This window comes from Mycteria americana, chromosome Z (assembly GCF_035582795.1).
Source record: "Mycteria americana isolate JAX WOST 10 ecotype Jacksonville Zoo and Gardens chromosome Z, USCA_MyAme_1.0, whole genome shotgun sequence".
Lineage (NCBI taxonomy): Eukaryota > Metazoa > Chordata > Aves > Ciconiiformes > Ciconiidae > Mycteria > Mycteria americana.
In genome coordinates this window covers 12,824,868-12,844,402 of record NC_134396.1, presented here as the reverse complement: position 1 = coordinate 12,844,402, position 19,535 = coordinate 12,824,868, and the positions used below count along the sequence as shown (strand labels likewise).

Below are 19,535 nucleotides of genomic sequence, written 5' to 3'. Positions count from 1 at the left end.
GGCTGCGAGAGAGCCAGGCTTTAGCCACTGCGTTCAGTGAGGACATACACCTTACAAACAGCGATCACTCTGCAAGTTTAAAATTTTATCATGAAAACATTTTGAAAATTCATCATTTGGATGAATTATAAAGAAGTATAAAGAAGGAATTACAAAGAAATTAAGAAACTTTATTTCCGTCTGAGGTAAACAACTATAATGGGCATTACTGACAGATACATTAAGATTGTTACTGTTAAAGTTCAGATACAGCTGCCAAATTGCCGGTAAGGTGTGCTTCACCTTTGACAAAACCTGCCCATGTGGGCTTCAAAAATCATGAAGTCTTGTATTTATCAATATCATAGTAACATGTAGAGTGTGTACATGTGTTATACACCTATATCCATATATACATACAGAGCAAAACTCATTGAGCGAGATTATTTTTGTCTAGGGACCAGAATACCTGTGTTTGAAACATTATGCTGGTTTACCAACCCCTGGATTATAAACATTGTATTGCTAGCCTGTACATAACTCAGCTCTCACTCAAATCAAGATAGCTGGAAAATTTCTGACAAGGACGGTTTTTTATTTGAAATTGCCAACTTGTACAAATGCAAAAGTTCCAACAAGACGTGATTTTTGTAGATATTTTTCGAGACTTCTCCTCACCTGTCCACCCAGGGCAAAGGGTGACCAAGGACCCAGGAGTTCTGGCTTCCCAGCTGATGAGCTCTTCGCAGTTCCCAGGCTTTGTTAAGTCCTCAGGTCTCAGATTAGCTGCCTTCAACTGAAAACTATGGGACCCCTGTGGCCTACAGCTCAGAAACTATATATACTATATATGCTATAAATCAGGCATATATATGCTATTAACCAGGATCTTCCCTCTTTTCAGAGAGTAATTTTTGACTCTTGGTTTTGTCAGAGATCAGAACAAGATTAATTTTTTTAATATTGATGTCTTCCTCAAATTGGAATTGCTTTTTCCACCCAGTTCTGATCACTTTCTCAAGCATGAAATGTCTGGTTTTACAGCAGGAAGCTGAAAATTTTTATCATCTCCTCTGGCACTATTCCTCAATGTTAACCACGGGCCAGTCTGTGCATTGCAAACCGCAGCTGACAAGTGAGTTAGTTCAAACTCTAGACCTACTTCCCAGTGTTCACTATGAACACTTGTATCTTGGAAAAAGCACTTGAAGAAGGGTCTCCTTAAGTATCTTAAGTTAACTGGGAATCAGCTAACACAAGGACATGAACATCTGAAGGATGTATAAGCATGTAGAAACCAAATCACATAGAAACTCCCATTCCCCCCTAGGGCCCATGACTGCCCAAAGGCTAAATGTTAAGTGTGAAAGAGGCACGTGGGCATGGCCAGAAACCCTCCTTTCCTGGAGCCTCTTGAGCTCTACTTAAACGCTGCCCCAGAAGAAATATGTTGTCTTCCAAAGGACAGCAGCTGTCCTCTGAATCACAGGAACCTGTCAAACTCATTGCAATCCATTTTTTTACATACATATATATATATATATATATACATCCTGTGCTGTGACAATAATAGCAATGAAGAAATATGATACTCATGCAAATAATGGCACTACTTTCAAATGAAACAGAAAAAAGCTAGTAAAAAACCCTAGATTTTTAACAGATTCATTGATAAACTGACTTCAGCTCTCCATTTACTAACAATGAGCCTTTTTCCTAAGCAAGCCAATATTGATCCATAGGGCAAGGGAGAAAACATAAAATATTTACTCATTCATAGAATAACAGTAAGCAAAATTTTTGCTAGGTAGCCAGACATCTGCACAGGATGCTGAGAGTGCACAGGGAGTAGTCTATTAACAGAGCTGTTCTGCATATTTTGTGTAGGTTACTCCTCATGTTTTGAGCTTCTCCTGAAAGGCCAAGGTTTACCGCCTGGAACAGAGGCGGGTGTTCATTCATCCAACAAAAATTAGTCTCTGGTGCAGGTTTAAGGCAACTGGCAGTGCAGGCCTTAACTCGATGAACCTGGAAAGGCCCACACCTCCCACACCACTGCCTTTCAAATGAGAAATTCCTCGGCACAAAAGGCTCAGCCCACGGGACTTCTCCAGACAAACAATCAGCCTGCAGTGCTTCACTGGGCATAAGGGTCTTGGCAAGGCGCCATTCACTATCATTAAAAGTGTTTATAAAAAAAATGTTCATTTTTGGCCAGCTTTTTTTCCAAGGCCAGGCCTCCACCCCCACATCTTCAGTGGAATGTGTTAATAATTTGCTTTGTGGAGATGAAAGGCTCTTTGATAGGAGCAGCATAAACACATCTCACTGTGCTCAAAGGTCTTTGTCCCACAATAGAAGCATAGTTTCTGTACAGTGGCTTGAACGGAAAGAACAGACACATTTCTGAATCACTTTTCACTTTTTTTTCTGCCTTCCCCCCACCCAGTTTATCTCTTCCTTTATTTCTTACAGTCTCTTGTAAATCCTTGTGTGGAATACAAACAGGCAAGTGGTTCCAGACAAGAAATCCTCACTGGTACGAGCAGCAGATGGATTAAAAATACCAGCCAGCCCCCACAGTCTGCGGTGACAGAAACCAAAAGTCACACCGAAACACAAGTCTGTCCCAGACTATGTGACTGAGCATAACCTGGAGCAGTGTGTAGCATGGGAGGAGGGAAGAAGCCGGTAGCTATCATCTTCTGATCCTCTCTTCAATAGCAGGTTGCAGGGCCTACTGAATAAATACAAGTGGGATATTATAATTTATCTGGAGAAAAAAACATGTTATAATTACCTCAAAATGCAGTGTGCGCTAGCAAGCACTGCCTAACTGTTGTCTCCTGGCTATAGCGCATCCCCTTCGCTACCCAGTTTGAGCCATTGCATACACCTCCTCTATACCAACATCATCCCTTTGAAAGCCCAATCTAATAGTGCTGAACCATAGCATCAGCCTTCAGTTCCATTTTAATCAGATCCCAAAGGGATAAAGACATAACTGAGATGTGGCCTTACTCCTTTCCTGGTTTAAATGTCAACACAAGTCTTAATCACCAGCCTGTCTCTTGAGGTATCAGCACTTCAGGACATCTTTTAAGATGGGCTTTGTACAGGCTTGTTTTCTCTCCTTTTTACCTGTCCTTTTGATAAAAATGATGCCTCTTTCCATGTGTAGGCCTGTTTTCTCTCCTTTTTGTCCATCCTTTTCATAAAAATTCTTTCCATGGTACGCTGTCCCACCTTTACCTGTGTCTTTGTTTTCCTAAAGTGTTCACTGTTCCCACCCCATGCTTCTATTTACTGTTGACAGATTATTTTTTTTCCTATTCATGACAGCCCTATCTAAAGAAAAAGCAAATCATTTTACAGATGCGTCACCTTAATGCTTCTTAAGCATCATCATCCAGTCAGTAGGATAACATGGTCAGATATGCTGAAGTGACTTGAGAGCCTATACTACATTTTTAAAGGTGATTTAGACATTAAAGGCATTTAGCCACTGCTCCATGCAGTGTTAAGCTGTTGGTGTTGTAGACTGTGACTATATGTTTGGGAATGGACAGCTGCCCATCAGCTCTGTTTGCACTCTGCAGCGAAGCAGTTTCAGCCTAGAGACGCGCAGCCACCTATTTCCTTCTGGGAGAGACAATGCTCCTGGTGCTCAGGGCTCTGCCAATGCTTTTGATGTGTGTGTACTGTTTTCAAAAGGATTTTAAATCCTTACTGACCTCTACACAGAGTGTCACTACTGAAAAGAGGGATTGAGGCTTGTTAGCAAAAATGTATGGGTTCGGGAAAAATATAAGCGTGGTAATTTAAATGTAAGTTTGCCCCAGTGCCAGCAAAGCACATCATCTCTGAGCTCACCTGAGGTGGCAGGAGTGGGTAGTTTTAAGTCAAGTCTCTGGCAGTCGAGTTTGTATTGTGAGCAGAGGGCGGATTTAGCAGCTTTGAACTACAGCAGCTCAGCAAGTGCTAATGTGGTCACTCTGTGCTGCTAATCTTGTTCTTTTCTATAATCATTGTTTCCAGCTCTGGTGTTTCAGCAAACATAATCACAGCTTGTCATCTGCAACACTTCCTCCCATGTAATACTCTCTGATAACATTAATGTCAAGCCTGAGTTTCGGCTGTGGCCCCAGTCCTGCCCTAGGAAGGGAGGATGGCTGACACTGCAACAGGCGTTTGGACTGACAGGAGCGAAGGTGAGTCAGGACCTCTCCTGATGGTTTCCCATCTTTAAGCTAAATGGCGTGGGATGCAAGAGCACGTCTTGAAAATACTGCTGCATGATTATGGACACCAGGTATTTTTGCTCATCCTAATGCATGAGAGCTCTGGATCCACCATTCAGTGTAAAGTGGCCCTTAATACCACAGTTTGCCAAAATGTCACTGCCCTTTTTAGCTTTTCTAAGTATACCTCTCCACAACCCTCTGTGAAATAGCGACCGTGTATTTTTATGTGGTTTCAGTGCCAAACCGTCTGAAGAATGGCAGTTTCACTTGAGCTTGTTTTGAGCATTTTAGGCCCATTCAGAGCAGAAACTTAGGGAGTGCCATGATACTGGGGAGCAAAGCAAATATTTGCATAACCCCTGGGGACCTAGGAGCACCAAGTTTAAAGCAGATCTATTGTGTGCTGCCGCCTCCAGCCAGCATCTGTGTATTTGTGGTGGGCATAAGCAGGTTGGACCTGCTAAACGTCTCTCCCGTCCTAGTGGCAACCTCTGGCAGAGAAGTGGAGCAGACAGTTTTGGGGGGCCAAGGGGAAGGACAGCACTTTGAAGTGTAGTGGAAAATTCACCAGAGCTTCTCTGCATGCACCTGATTCAAAACATCTCTGACTCAAAGTGGTTTTTAAGGGAAAGCTCTTTTCCTGCAACAGGAGTATAGTCCTGAGGGGAAGTTCCTGAAAGAAAGGATCTTCTGCTTGGCTGTTTGACTTCTGCTGCATTCTTGGAGCTGTTTAAATACAATGACCTACATTGCAAAACACTCAGGTTCCTCTTAGCTGATTTTTCGTTCACTTGCAGGCTGATTTGCAAGCTCAGCTACATCTGCTGCTACCTGGGAGAAGGACAAGACAACGTGCTGGTAAAAGGGGCTAATATCCTGCAGTGAACAAGATTTGCTTTGCTCTACATGTAATGTCTCGAATTGGCTCACAAACATTCCCCTTAGCAAATATTTCTGTTTTCCCTGGCATGCTCTGAGTTATGTGGCACAGTGACGGAACTGCCTGCTCCCTGTGAAGAGAAAGTCCCCCTCTGAACAGCTTCCCTACACCATACCTACTCTCTGTCTAGAAAGAACCCATAAAACTGGAGTAGACAGACTGAAGAGCAGGGCTGATCTGAAGCTGACTTTGTAGCAAGACCAGTCCTGACCAGTAATAGTGAAAATGTAGATATGACAGTGACTGCCCATGCAGGAGAGATTACAGAACTGAACAGGAGGATTTGGCTTAACAGCTGCTACAGAGGGTGTCAAAGCAGGTAACAGGTATAATGGGGTGGCCCCAGCCCTGCTCCTATCTGGGGCTGTGAGTAAAGCTGGAGAAAGAAGGAACTGGAAACATGACTGGGATGTCTGAAGTATAAAGCCAGGCATTTATTATTTGCTTCCAGACAATGGGCAAAGCTGTGGTTACACTTTTTTGTCCTGTTCTTTCTCTTGTATAAAAACACTGGGAGCATTTCCAATCTTCTCCTGATCATTTTCCTGTTTCCTTAAATAAAAAATCTCTGTTTCCATGTTCCCAAGGAGTCTGAGGACATACGAGCACAGGAGGGCTGGACCACAGCTAGAAGTAGGAACATGCCTTCAGTCTGAAAGATCTAGCCACACTTTTCTTTATTTTAGAACGAACAACATAACAAATAAATAGTTATGACAACCTGGGAGAAAACACTCTTTCATTGTTTGTCTTGATCTAATTTGGATGATACTATGAATAATTAATAACAAGCCATTGCTGGAATGTACAAATAAAATGCAGTCTCTTTTCATCCATGTGAAGGGTCCCTGCTCATGCGAGGACCGGTCCTTGCAGCCTTTGTTCATGTGAGAGGTGTTTACTCACAACAGGGTTTGCAAGGACTAAAGCATTAAGCACATGACAATAATCACAACTTTTTAGTGTGCTTGAAGAAAGAAAATTGAGGTGCTTTATATTTTTGACGCAGGGTGAAAGTAATACTTTTTTTAAATTATGAAATGAAAGAGAAACATGGCATTTCCAGGCAGGGAGGACGGTGGGAGCTCCTGTCCCAGCCAGTCCTGGGTGCTGCCGCTGGAGCTCTGCTTGTGCTACAACACACTCCCTGTGCTCCCACAACAATAACACTCCACCGCTAATTTTAGCATCAGCTATAATACAAAGTAATTCAAGGCATCCACAGTGTATTTCATAAGGACAGTATTTCTCTTTTGCTTGTGTAGTTCCCAGGCTGCAGTGCCATTCTGTTCACCAATCTTAAACAAACACCGCCCTTGAGATTTCCTAAATAGTTCAAAGTGGTGTCTAGGGAAACATTAGAAACACATACGGAAAGCCCGAATACGCTTTAGATGAAACCATTTGAATGTCCATTTTTGTGCAAGTTCTGGGCTGGAAGATAGTATAAAGCAATAGTTTTTAAGATAAACTTGTCAGGAATGATGCTATAATAGCAAAGTTTTCTAAATATTTATTCCTGACAAGCTTTTCACAAGCCCTCCTCCTTGGCTTATCACTTCATTCAATTTTTAATGCAAGAAATGTTTGAGGAGGAAGAATTAAGGGTCATGAACTTTGCGGTCCCCTTGCAGTCCTAACTGGAATGTTTTTTATATGTTGTTTCCCTGCTTATTTATTATAGGGAGCATGTATAGATATATTCACTGCAGGAGCCAATGTACAACAGGCACTACTCCAAAAGTCAGTGTTTGACAGCAGAGGCCACATTTACCATAGTTATTTTCTACTCTAAGTACAGGGAGGAACTGCAGTAACTTGAGACATGCTAGTTTGCAAAACACTAATACCATCTCATTAATGGATAATCACTGTTTACAGGTGCTGGAAATCAGCACCTGTGAACACCTGTAACACCTGAACCTTGCTTTAAGGAAATATATGAAGTCAACTCATACTTTCGAAAGCAGCAGCAAAAGACACTAACATAGAAAAACCACAGATGGGACAACACGTCCTGATTTCCACTCCTCATTCTTCTCTTTGGAAAGTCTCGGGACATTTTCTGGCCTTTATTCGTCACTGTCACCACCCATCCCTAGTTTCAGGAATGCCACAGGTCACAATCAAAATAGCTGCCACTTTTCCATCCCTTTTGTGATATTTTTGCAATGTGGGATTAAACCATGTCTCATGTGGATGGAAGGCAGCACAAGGGACCTCTGAACTTTTCCCTCCTCCTTATGCACTCCCCCAGCCACCACACAGCATGCTGGAAGCTGGAGGAACATTTTGAGGAATTATTACCACAAGTCTGGGTTTGTTCTTACTCTCTTCCTAACACATTCACTGTGGGCCACTGTTGGAGACAGGGCACTTGGCTAGAAGGAACTTTGGATTGATCTGGTTTGGTTAGTCTTACTTTTTTATGACAGTCACCACAAAGACAGCATGATGACAGTCAGTCCTGCACCCAGGGCCCTGAAGGTCTGGGCAATTCTCCTGTGGCCCTTTCTGTGATTCATATAGTTTGGGAGAGATGCTAGACCCAGAGAAAGAGATTCATATTGCTTCTCTTCAATGTGCTCAAAGCTACCAAACCTTCTCCAGTCCTTAACCAACAAATGCCTACTGAAAGCCATTGGAACATCCACCAGCCCTGGTCAAGTTTAGCCCAAAAACTGAGTCACAGACCACATCTGGCCAGTGCAACCCTTTAGCAGCCACCACCCAGGATATTAAGCTTGCAGCAGGCCACACAGATGTAATATGAGTCCATCTGCTATACAGGTGTAGCCCACTAGTTGCTTCAGGACACTCAGTTTACCAGGAAATCTTGCCAAGAATATGGATGTTTTGGCCCGATGGTTAGGATGCTGGGGAGGGGGATGATCTGAGGAGGCTGCTGCTCAGCCAGCTGGACACAATCAGCTTGTCTTGTCAGCACACGAGCAAGATGAAGATGTGGCCAGAGAAGATCAAGAACGCAAAAAGTCTGCTCTACCTGGGGGATGGAGGTTAGGACAAGAAGCAGGTGGCCCATCAGTCCTGCCACTGCCTCCCAAGGCCGTTCCGTGTCTGCTATTCTCTCCCAGTCCTGGTCCCAGCTCCTAGTTGACTTCCAGCCGCGTTCCAGGCCCGCCTGCTCCCTTAATCATCCCCAATCTGCTGTCACCAATGCTTTTATTGGCCAAAGACCTACAGCCTGGCTCCCGAACACGTTGCTGCTGCCTCGCCCTGTGGTCTGCCCTTTCCTTCCTCGGCTCCGTTTGTTAGGCTCCTTTGCCGGGACGGAGGGCTCCCTGCCCTGCCCGCGGCATGGGGGTCTGTGCGAGGAGAGGGGGGGCCGCTCCCCGCCAGCACGCCGCGGCAGCGTGGGCGGCCTGGCAGACGGGGTCTGAGCGGGAGAGCACCGCGGCCCAGAGGCAAAAGGCCAAACGTCAGCGGTGGCAGGAGGAAAGGGACTTCCTCGGCATCCAGAGGGGACGGGCAGTCTGCTGCCATCCAGAAAAACACCACTAGACCAAAACCAGTGGCAGGTGTGTCAGCCCATTTTCCCCCATTTTGTTTCTGACACATTCTGCCTTCTCTGATTAAAGTCGCTAGTGGTCCTACCGAGCTGGCCCTATTCTAGGGGCTTTAACAAGGGCCATAGGTACTATGGCACAAGAAGACAATGATACAAATGTTTTTGAAATAACTCCAGCATCTGAGGGAGTCTGCTAAACTGAAAACAGAAAGGGCCTGCCCACACAGCTTAGTGTTTGTTGGATGTTTTTCACAGGTGAAAAGCCATTAGAACACACCTTTCAGAGGAAGAGCCATCCCCCTGCCTTGACTGTCGACCACAACCACCGAGCACAGGGTCTGCTGGCATCTAGACTGAATTTATTTTGAGTTCCTCTGGCCCAAAAACCTTCTGGATGTCGGTGAGCGCCCTGGCAGGTCCACACGTGCAGCCTCATGCCAAGTGTAGCACTTGTCCCTCTGATGAGTGTTTTGCATGTTTTGGAAGGCTACATAAACTGAAAACTGTGCTAATACAAATGATTTAACTTAGTAGTAGAAAAATGACTTGCAAGCAGCTAGCCATCTGACACAAGAAAGTTATCTAGAGTCCTCCAGTATAAATAACAACAAACTCTAAGGTTCATGCAGTCATTAAATTCATTATTAAATCATATAAATGAATATAAATCTTGAATGAATTAAACACTTACAGGATACAAATCAGTCTCCAGTGCATCTGGCTCCATTTCAAAAGCGTAACTGCTAGATTAGTGACTGTATTGCTTCTCTCAGTTGGGTGACCAGACTAAAATTTTCCATTTGCCATTTTACTTTATTAATAAGTCTTCAGTCATGGTACCTGCTTTTGCTGAGTTGAGCTGAGCAAAACATTTCCCATCTGCCAAGAGAATGAATGCCCTAGCTGCCAGTGCTCGCACCCGAGTATGTGTGTGCATGATAAGTGTATGTGTACACACATATATACATGATGTATGCATACATTGTGTGCGTTGGAGAGGAAGAAGCAGGAACAAACACTCAGTCACACATGTAGATCTTTGCATGGAGTAAGAGAGTGAAGGAAGGCTGAGCAGCAGCCGTGCGGTGGGCATGCAGTCAGGGAGCTGGCTGGAGAGTCCAAGGCTCTGCTCTCTGCTCTGCCCTTCTGTAAAAAATACAGAAACAATCCGTGCACTAGGCTCCAAGGCCCAGGTTTGTTCTTCCTGAGTGCTCCAGCCACCAGACTAAAGGGCTATTCCTTCTTTGACCCAGTTAATCTTTAAAGGTGTCCTTCAGAAGTCAGCTGGAGAGCAGTCTTCAGCCTGGGTTTCAGGACATCCTCCTCAGAGGCGGGCAGCGTGTCCCTCAGTGGCTTAGAGCAGAGAGCATTAAAATGTCATCCTTCACATGTCCAATACCGGTTCTAGCCACTGTACAGCTATATCAAAGGCATGTGCTCTTTCGTAGCTCCTCCTGTCTTTTTATTTTAAATAAAAGCACTTTCTGCCACTGTGTTTTATGTAGAGCCCAGTCTTGTGGGTATGCATTACATGTGCTCTGAAGCTACTTTCCAGTAGCAGCAGATGAACTCCTTGTTTGTGCAACCCAATGGCATGTTAGTGGAATATAGGGATGAAGCTCTTTAGAATCCCTGAGTCTGAGATGTTTTGAGACTGCTGCAGAAAGGGAACTTGAGGATCCCTGGGAACATAAGATTTTCCATCTTGAACTTAAGGCTCCCACATATTTAGGCAGGTACTGAGGCAAAGCTTTTGAAGCTCACAAATCTCAGGTGCATAATATCCAGTGGTACATACAATTTTGTGCATATGGCCTTACCAACTGCCTGCCTCACATCCCTGTAAGTTAAAAGGCCCATGACATCCAGGCGTAAACAGCAGGACTTGGCAAAGAGTCGGTATAAATAAGGAGAGAGAAATAATCTTCTGGTGAAAGCACAGTAGAAGACAAAACAGAAGTTCTGAAATCAAAGCAAATCCCTTTGTCTTCTTGTTTCTGCTTTCTTAGAAGAACTGGAAGAGTTGCAACAACTGCCACGAAGAAGGCTGCTACCTGTGGTGTATTCAGCATCAGAAGTTGATGAAACTCTCCTAAAAGCCTGCCATGAAGCACCTAAAGCCAGGGGCTGCAGAAAAGGCTGAAGGCTGGCTTCCTGGAGAAGACCTGTGTCCTTCCAAGTGAACCTGTTGTTTTGCAGTAATTGGATATGTTACAGATATAGCACACACAGCATGCTTGTGTATAAGTTGCATATGAAAGATTGCTTTTGAACAGGAAACTTCCCCACTGTAGGAAGCATCTGGAATTACGTCTGCATTGCAGTGTAAATAATTATGACTTATTACACACAAGAACGGAAGGCAAAGCTTTTTGCAAGTAGGCTAGAAGAAATTTAGAGCTCCACAATCAGCCAAGTGGGAAAAAACACAGGTCCTAAACCTCTCAAAAGATCTCAGTCATTTGGCAGCTATGTCTTTTGATCAAATAAATGTGGATCTAGAGTACACAGCAGACTGACTTTTTTTCCCCGAAGAGGGTACAAGAAATGAAGCGGGTAGGATCAGGGGAAGTTAAGATCAGCCAGCAGGAGCTCTGTGCTGCTTTGTGTACTGGCCATCAGTGCCCCTATGTGGACGTAGGGCCAGATGTACAGACCTGCCCCACTGCTGTTTCATGACTAGCAGAATTGGCTAGTGTGAGGACGGTAGTGGTTGTGCATAATGCTGATGTACTCTGTTTCCTTTCCTACCCTTCCCTCTCCCAGCTAAGTCAAAGGAATGTTCTTTAACATTTCTTCAGATGTTGAAAAAGAAAGTAAAAGGGACCATGGATTTAGTTTGTAGGACGTTACTGAATGCATGACTATGAATGCAATGCAGCCAACAGTACAAACGCCTTAAACATCTCATAAACAGAAGAACTACATAATAATGAAGCCTTATGTGTCACTTTTTTCAGTGTAACACTATGTTTTACTTCCTACATAATAAAAATAGGAAGTGGAAGACTTGCAACAGAACTTTTGCAAGCTGTGGTGCTGCTATGGGATGTATTATCTACAATATGCATGCAGAGAAGGGTGTGCGAATATTTTTCCACACATTGTGAAGGCTCTGAGTAATCACTTGTCAAATGTTAACTTTACATGGAGGACTTTAAAAATCAATGAAGAAGACAGAACATGTTAGACCCATTTACCACAGCCTAATCAACCAAGTAAGCTCAGATCATGAAACTAATTATGAGTGGCCAAAATAATTAAGGATTCCCTTCTCATGTGATATTGTTTGAATTCTGTGTTACAGAACAACTGCATGGTCATTAGTAAACACTATGCATGTGCCCAGACGTTTGCTGGATTTGATAAACAACCCTTGTTCTTGAGAAACTTTGCTGGCCTTTGTGAGCAACAGTCAGTGTCAAATAAGTAAGAACGAACAACGTATGTTCAGGGAGGTTTTCTTGGGAAGATCACTTGTGGGGGGAGGGATAAAAGAGAAAAATAATAACTGGCACATAAGAGTGCCTCTATAAAACTGTGGGGTTCATTGCCAGACAAATGTTCTCTCTATCCTGTTTACATTTCTCATATTTATGGTTAATCTAGAATAAAGTCAGAAAACAACGTGCCTTTGTCTGACAAACATCCAACCAATTCTATAGTGGTACCAGTCGCAGCTTTCTGGGTAAATTCATGCTCATTCGTCATAAATCTGTTCACAGATGTAGACACACATATCTTCGTGTTCACAATCAACTTGAACATTAATACGCAAACTTAGTCCAGACTGAAATTAGGCATGTTAAATTCTTCATTGTAAGCACTGTATTTGCTTTTTATATTTAAAACACAGTTCTGATTTCAGCTCATCAATTATTTTCTGATGTAAAGATCCATTTGATAATTTTTAACCATTATGGGTGTCATTCTTTTTTATTTACAGCACAGCATCAAACTTTAGATCCAACCTATATAGCATTAAAAGCGGGTGCAGGTGCAAGACTTTGGCCAGGCCCCAGAGTCAATCCATTAAGTGTCTGCTAGCATTCTTGACATGTTCATTAAGGTCTAAATTTTGGAAAAGCCACAGGAATCTCTAGCCTGAACTTAAGTAGTTTCCAACCCAAACCATTCTATGATTCTATGTAAATCTGCCCTAACAGTACTGTGGACAGGGTAAAAAAATCAGTCCAAATAGCAGGGCCAGTGTACAGTGCCTCAAACATACAGAACATGGTTTTGCTGAGGAAAATACTACAAGCTTAAAATGACTGAGAAGAGAGTCTTCTTCTGAAGAAGATGACTCTTCAGCTGCGGCCAAAGCCTCCTCCTAAGTGGAGGGCCACCCAGACAGACAACGGGGCTACATCCCACAGTCCCGGAGCATGCACCACGCCAAGCAGGGCTAGCACAGGAGCCCAAACCGTTACATCAGCTAAGCCTGAGTCCTCTGTGGCTCCTTAACATCATTTGCACAAGGGTCAGTACCTCTGTGGGAATGATGGAAGTTAATCTTTTCCCTTCCTTTCCCAAATTATTGTCCAGCTAATGATTAAAGCAACCCCTGGGAAATGGGGAAGATGAGGGTTTCAATCCCTAGGGACTGAGGTGAGCCTACAGCCCTTTCCTGGGTGGTGCTGCTTTAGCAGGGATGAAAATGCTAGATTTGCAGGAGCAAACATAATGTTCACTTCGGTTTTGATAATGCTTTTTTATTTACTGCACATGACAGACTAAGACAGAAATATTTTAAATACAGAAAATACTGACATACCAATGATTTCTGACCACTTTTCTCTAGGGGTGGTAATGCTTGATACAGCACAGCATGGTGCAGTGGATATAAAGCATTCCAGATATCACAATCAGAAAAAATCTGAATTCAGGAATGAAGAGGTTAAAATGTGTGCAGAGTTTCTTGAAGTTGCAGGCCTGCTTCATACATCAGTGAAAGGACCACATTTTATAGTTTATTGCAAGTATTTTTATTTTTTTTCTTCTGAAAAATGACCTGACAGGAAATATAAACAGGCCTTAGCAGAACTATTTTAAAATCATTCTTTATCTTTCATCATATTTTTTAGCAGCTATGTTTTATTATAAACAGTATAAGCAGAGTTGGGGAAATAATACAGAAAAAGGAGCATGAACCCATGAAAGATTGATGCAAAGTGCTGTGAGGCACTCTTACAGGAGACTTTGACCTTTTTGTCTTTTGCCTTCTTCTGCACATATGTGCATTTTCCCTGAGAAAAAGGGCATTGCCTTCCAGTTGTGCTCTGACAAGTAAACCAGTCTACAATAGTGTCTCCATTTGGAAAAAAATACTCGGTTTACATTTTGCATATTTGTTTATAAAAGAATTCTTATCACGTTAGACTAACACCTTCATATATCCTTAATAAACTTCCACATCCACGCAAATCCTACAGAAGTTAGACATCAAGCTTAAGACTACGTGGGAAGTGGAAAAAAATTGGGAAAAACTGGAATAAGCAAGTAGAATGTTATTGAGTTTCTTGGGATTCACGGCTTTCTGGTGTAAAATGATATTTAATTCCACACACGTATGCATATGTATGTACATATACATATATAGTATGCATAAGAGAGAGAGATTTATTTATTCCTGGTGCAAATCTTCCTGGCAGGCCTATTTCTACAGAGTAAGCAGATGTGCGTGTAAGGCTTAATAGACGAGCAAGACAAACCACAGTTGAAGGATATTTAACAGAGATGTCATGGAGACTTGCCAATTACATTTCACTTATAACTGATCAATTCCTTTTCCCTTGCTCTCTCTCTCCACCTGTCATCTCTATTTATCTGCCAAATCTCTTTCATTGCCTCCGCTTCAGCTTGGACGCTGGCCTATTTTAAAAATTTCTCATGTATAAGGCTGTTATATATTTTCTACATCCACCTTGCATAGCAAAATAAGAGATGCTTGATATTTTTGGTATCTCACAAATGGTTTTGATTATTTTTATATGATTTGACCCTATGAACATTCAAAGAATTACCAATGTATCAGCTTTAGTACAGTGAAAATATTTTGAAAGTATGTGCAGTTCATATGTGTGATATCAGGATACGTTTCTTGACCTACATAGACTTAGACCATAACTGACACTGAAATAATTTAAAGTAATTTAAAACTAAAGTTTCAGATTCTGCTCTATTATTCTGGGTTCAGTCAGAAAAAAAATTCTACTCTGATTATAAACGCATATATTTTTTGAGGCAATATGATAGCAATGATATCCTGTCTTGTAAGCACAAATAGTTCAGTGTGTAAAAAAGCAAAGATAAAAGTACTGGCACTAAATACTTAAGCATCTGGATTTAGTGGTCATTTGAAAGCGCCTTGAAGATGTGATCCTTAAAGTCTGACTGTCTTCATTCTGCATGCATATAATTTACTGGCACTGATGCTAGCCCTGCAATAGTTTGAGGAATGTGTTGCTCATAGTTTTCTTAAACATCTCTTTGTTGACAGATACTACTAGGTCAGAGAGGCAGCCATGGGGTGATCTACCCCAAATCTCACTGAAGCTGAATAGCCCTGGAGCAGAGATGCTCCCAGCCAGAGGATGGAGCTGCCTCCTGGCAGGTAGAATTTGCAAGTCTCATTACTGATTGCTCACACAAAAAAAATTGTCTGTAGCAATGGGCAGGATGTCAGCAGTGTGGGCCAAATTAACCTGACAGTACAGAAGAGTGGAGAGACTTGCACTTTCTGAAATCACAGGAAGGGTTTTGTTGCTTTTAGTGGCTTTGCTGTGGGCACCGAATCCTTTACTTTCTCTCTGAAGGGTATTTTTTTCTTTCTGAACATACAGAGACATGTGGATTTTTGACTTAACTATATTCCATTGAGCCTTGGTAATGGCTCCATTATAAGAAAAATTCCTGCTTCCAGGGGAAGAGGCATGATTTGCACGCTGCACACATTCTTCTTTACCCTCAGTTCTCCCTCGTGGGAGCATAAAAATAATGCTTTTAACCCAGTCCACTTTCAATAACACACAGTCCCTCCGGCAGATGCTGTTGTGAACAAAATGGGAGAGCAACAACATAGCTGCAACCCCACCGCGTTGTGTGAAGCAGGGGGCTGCACCGCACCACCAGTGCCGGTGGGGGGAAAGGCTACAGCCCCCGTAGCCATTCACTTCTGGTCTGCCTCCACCTCGAAGAGGCTTCAAGTCGGCTGTGAGGATCCCCACGTTTGACTGTATGCTGGGAGTAAATGCAGCACAACTCTTTAAAAATGTGCACATGCATGAGTGGAAAGCGCAGAAAGAAGCTTGAGGAACAAAGATGGAGGGCTGCACAGCTGCGGGCGTCCCACTCCCTGCATGACAACAAAGAGCAATGAGCAAGAAAAATACTTACCTGGGAAAACTTTGATTTTACAGAAAAATGAACACAGCATGAGAAGAAAAAGGAATGCAGATTTTGACAGATATGTCCACGTGGTTTAGAAAAGCAGGTTGTAAAGATGCAGGTACGGTCCCAGCTGCTTGCGAAGTCAGGAGAGACCCATGGTAGCAGGCTGGCCTGGCTGGACAGCCAGGAGCTGTGACTCGCAGTGGAGTCCTTCAGGAGGTTCGGATGCCACAACACAAGTTTTCTCACATGGCGCTGCCAGAAGACCCTGTTTTGGAGTGGCATGGCAAACTTAGATCAAAGAGTAATAATAATGGTTTCTTGTTTGGCAACCAGAACCGACTAATAACAGTGCATTCCTTTCAGCTTAAAGCTCTATTTTGGTGCCAAACATGTCAGGACAGAAGGAAGAGTAATATGTTGAGGTTCTTTTTCTGAATTAAATCAATATTTATGAGGCAATACAGAGCTAAATTATTACTTTTAGGGCCAGCACAATGCATGTATTCACAGAGCCTCCAGGAGAAAAGGAGCACAGAAGAAGGCAACGTCTACGGCACTGCACTAGGAATCCACTAGGCAGCATGGTCAACACTGTATAAGGTTTGGCTTTCTCCACCCTACCTCCTCCTCCAACACTATCCCAGTCACTTCTGTATCTTCACCTCAGTTTCATATTGGTGATGCCACTGGTACTTTGCAAAACAGTGATCACGTTATTTCAGATACCTTAAACTGAAAACCAAAAAAGGACACAAAGAATAGTCCTGTGGGCCAGAAGAACTGCATGGGACTCAGAGGACACCAGGGTCAAATGCTATGTAGTGTGAACACGGCTAGTCGGGGACCTGGTTTAGACCATTCTCTAGCTCTGCCTTATTCGCAATATAGACGTAGCCTGACAAGAGGCCAAGCCAAAGCAGACCTGCTAAGTCACTGACACCAACTCCAGGCAAGCATTGGGAAAAGGTTACATGGAAGTATTCATGAATGAAGAAGGATATCAGGCACAAACTGGGAAGCATTACAATGATGGTGATGATGACAATGATGATGCAGTGCGGCAGTGCCAGACAAAGAAATTATATGCCATTATCTCAAGTAATCTCTTTACACTTAATCTATTGTTCTTTACAAAAGGTGAAAAAGAGGTAAGAGGCTGACTGGGAACTAAACGAATTTTTTTTATTTGTCTGTTTGCTATGCTGTTTTCCGCCTATATCATATAGAGTATAGTGCAGTCTGTGCAAAAGTCATAGCCATTTTATTTTTCTTATCTCTGATATGCTGTGTGTTTATCAGTAGAATCATGTAGATAAAGAACCTATATTAAATGGAACCTTAGCTAAAATATGGCATCTGTGTTATGTCAAAGTTGTCTGATTTTGTATCTTTGATCTTTCAGCTAGGGCATCAAGGTCAGCATTTTTAATAACCCACACTAGGCAGAATAAAGTCTGCCTCTGAGAAAACAGGAGGGATATCATTAATCTGTTTCTAAACAAACAGTGAGTTATAACAGCTCTTTAATCTGAAGAGGATAGATCCTGAGCTGGAATGAAGCACCTAAGTGCCAGCCAAGTTCAGTGAAGAGTGAATAGTGTGTATATCATAATTTATTGTGGCATTGCTATTTTGTGATCTACAAGAAGACATTCATTGTGCTGGAAGTACTTGAGAGAGACAGCTATTTGTGATCAATTGGTGCACTTGCTATATGTTCTTCCCTTTTGAAAGACTGACTCTTTTTCCTTTTTTTAACTTTCTTTCTTTCTTTCTTTCTTTCTTTCTTTATGTACTCCATTATTTCATTGTCCTTTCAGGAACTTCAGCCTACTAATTAAAAGCAGATAGGCTATCTTTCAGTACTGAAATCACTAGAGTATTTTATAATACTTATTGCAGCATGCATACCACCAGCCTGTATTTATGAATGCAAATGTGCAAGCTGTTAATGTCTGGGTAAATCCAGAAGTTACTGTGATTGAGGAGAATATCTTGAGGTGAAGATTAAAAATAGCAGGTTTTATGGACTTGGTAGGCATTTCAGTATTCTCTTTCAAAGTATTCTCTTTCATTATGACTTTCATGGAATTCTTTCAAGACAGTAAATGAACAGCAGCTCATGATAATCAAAAGAGGATACTTAGAGAAAAACATGCCAGCAAAATACAATCAACATTGTGTTAAAATTTGCAGAATTACATATATGTAATTCCAATGCTTTGCTACCAAAAACATAACAATAAGATAAAAAACATTACAGTAAGACAACTGATGAAATAAAGTAATTAAAAAAAAAAGCAAGACGTTTTCTTATACTAAAGGAGAATCAAAATGTTTGGTAACTTGGTGGTACGTTAGTACAAGGCATTAGTTGTGTCAGTCACCAAGGCCAATGATGAAATTAAGTATAACATCTAGACCAATGAACTTTTCAACATTCTGCAAGTAGCATGCATCATACCTTGGTTGTAACACCAAGCCACAGCAGGCACTTTAAAAACAAGTAGAAGAACATTTCAAGGGATATAATCATGAGGCATTCCAATTTATAAAAACCTTGGCAAAAAAGAAGCACCCAAAGAACTGAAGTCACCTTCAGACCTAGGGTATCTAATGAACTAAAGGCATGCTTTCAAATTAGCCTTATTGGCCTTCAGAGCTGATGACTTCAGCTTCATTTTAGCAAGTTTCTGCATCTTCATGTTCTGAAAAGCCAAACCACAGATGAAATTGCTTTAGATTCAGCCGGTATGCTTTGTTTTGTAAGTGCTCCAAACATACTGAAAGCCAATTAACTTATGAAGCAAGTGAGCACTGAACAATTTATTCAGTGAACTTACTGATATGGCTAGTTTCATGATCCCCAAAATCAGGGAAGGACAGAAAGCACCAATTAAGATGTGCAGAACTTGGAGGGAAAACAGCAATACAAACATGTTATATGGACACATTGAGGTTCTCAGTGGTATCTAGCAAAATCCAGTTCAATAAAGGTTTGGATAAAGTAAATTGCTAGCATAATACACAGAAGAATTAAGAAATATTTCTGCATGCTAATGACAGTACATCACAACGAGCTTGCTAGCAGACCTACCAGTAATGCAGAGGCAAACAATCTGGTTTTGGCATGCCCTCAGCTGATAAAAACAAATTGAGAAACTGGAAATCATTGTTGGGTGAAAAGCATAATAATGTACTTATAAACACAATATTTAGTATAAATACTAAAAAAATGTGCCAAAAATGTGATAAAATTACGCAACTGAACAAATATAAGAAGACAGTCCCAGATATCTCCTGGCATAAGCCAAGGTTACCCCTGAGAAGATGAGTTTCACATGACAACAAATAGCTTATTGACATTGTGGAAGTTGTCTTCAGATACTGAGATCCTTGAATGATCCTTAATGAATTCATGACAAAGTGAAAAGGTGAAGTATATATG

General features: G+C 42.0%; 1 protein-coding gene across 3 annotated transcripts in view; it reads right to left on the bottom strand.

The window, feature by feature from the left end:
• Positions 1–1,504: 1,504 nt before the first annotated feature.
• Positions 1,505–19,535, bottom strand: part of LOC142402696 (uncharacterized) — a 114,280-nt gene continuing 96,249 nt past the window's right edge. For all 3 annotated transcript variants that reach the window (XR_012773436.1, XR_012773440.1, XR_012773442.1), the window contains 2 exons: positions 16,091–16,352; positions 1,505–2,719 (listed from right to left, as the gene is read on the bottom strand). The gene's annotated coding sequence lies outside the window, so the exon portion shown is untranslated. The remainder of the gene's footprint in view (positions 2,720–16,090; positions 16,353–19,535) is intronic.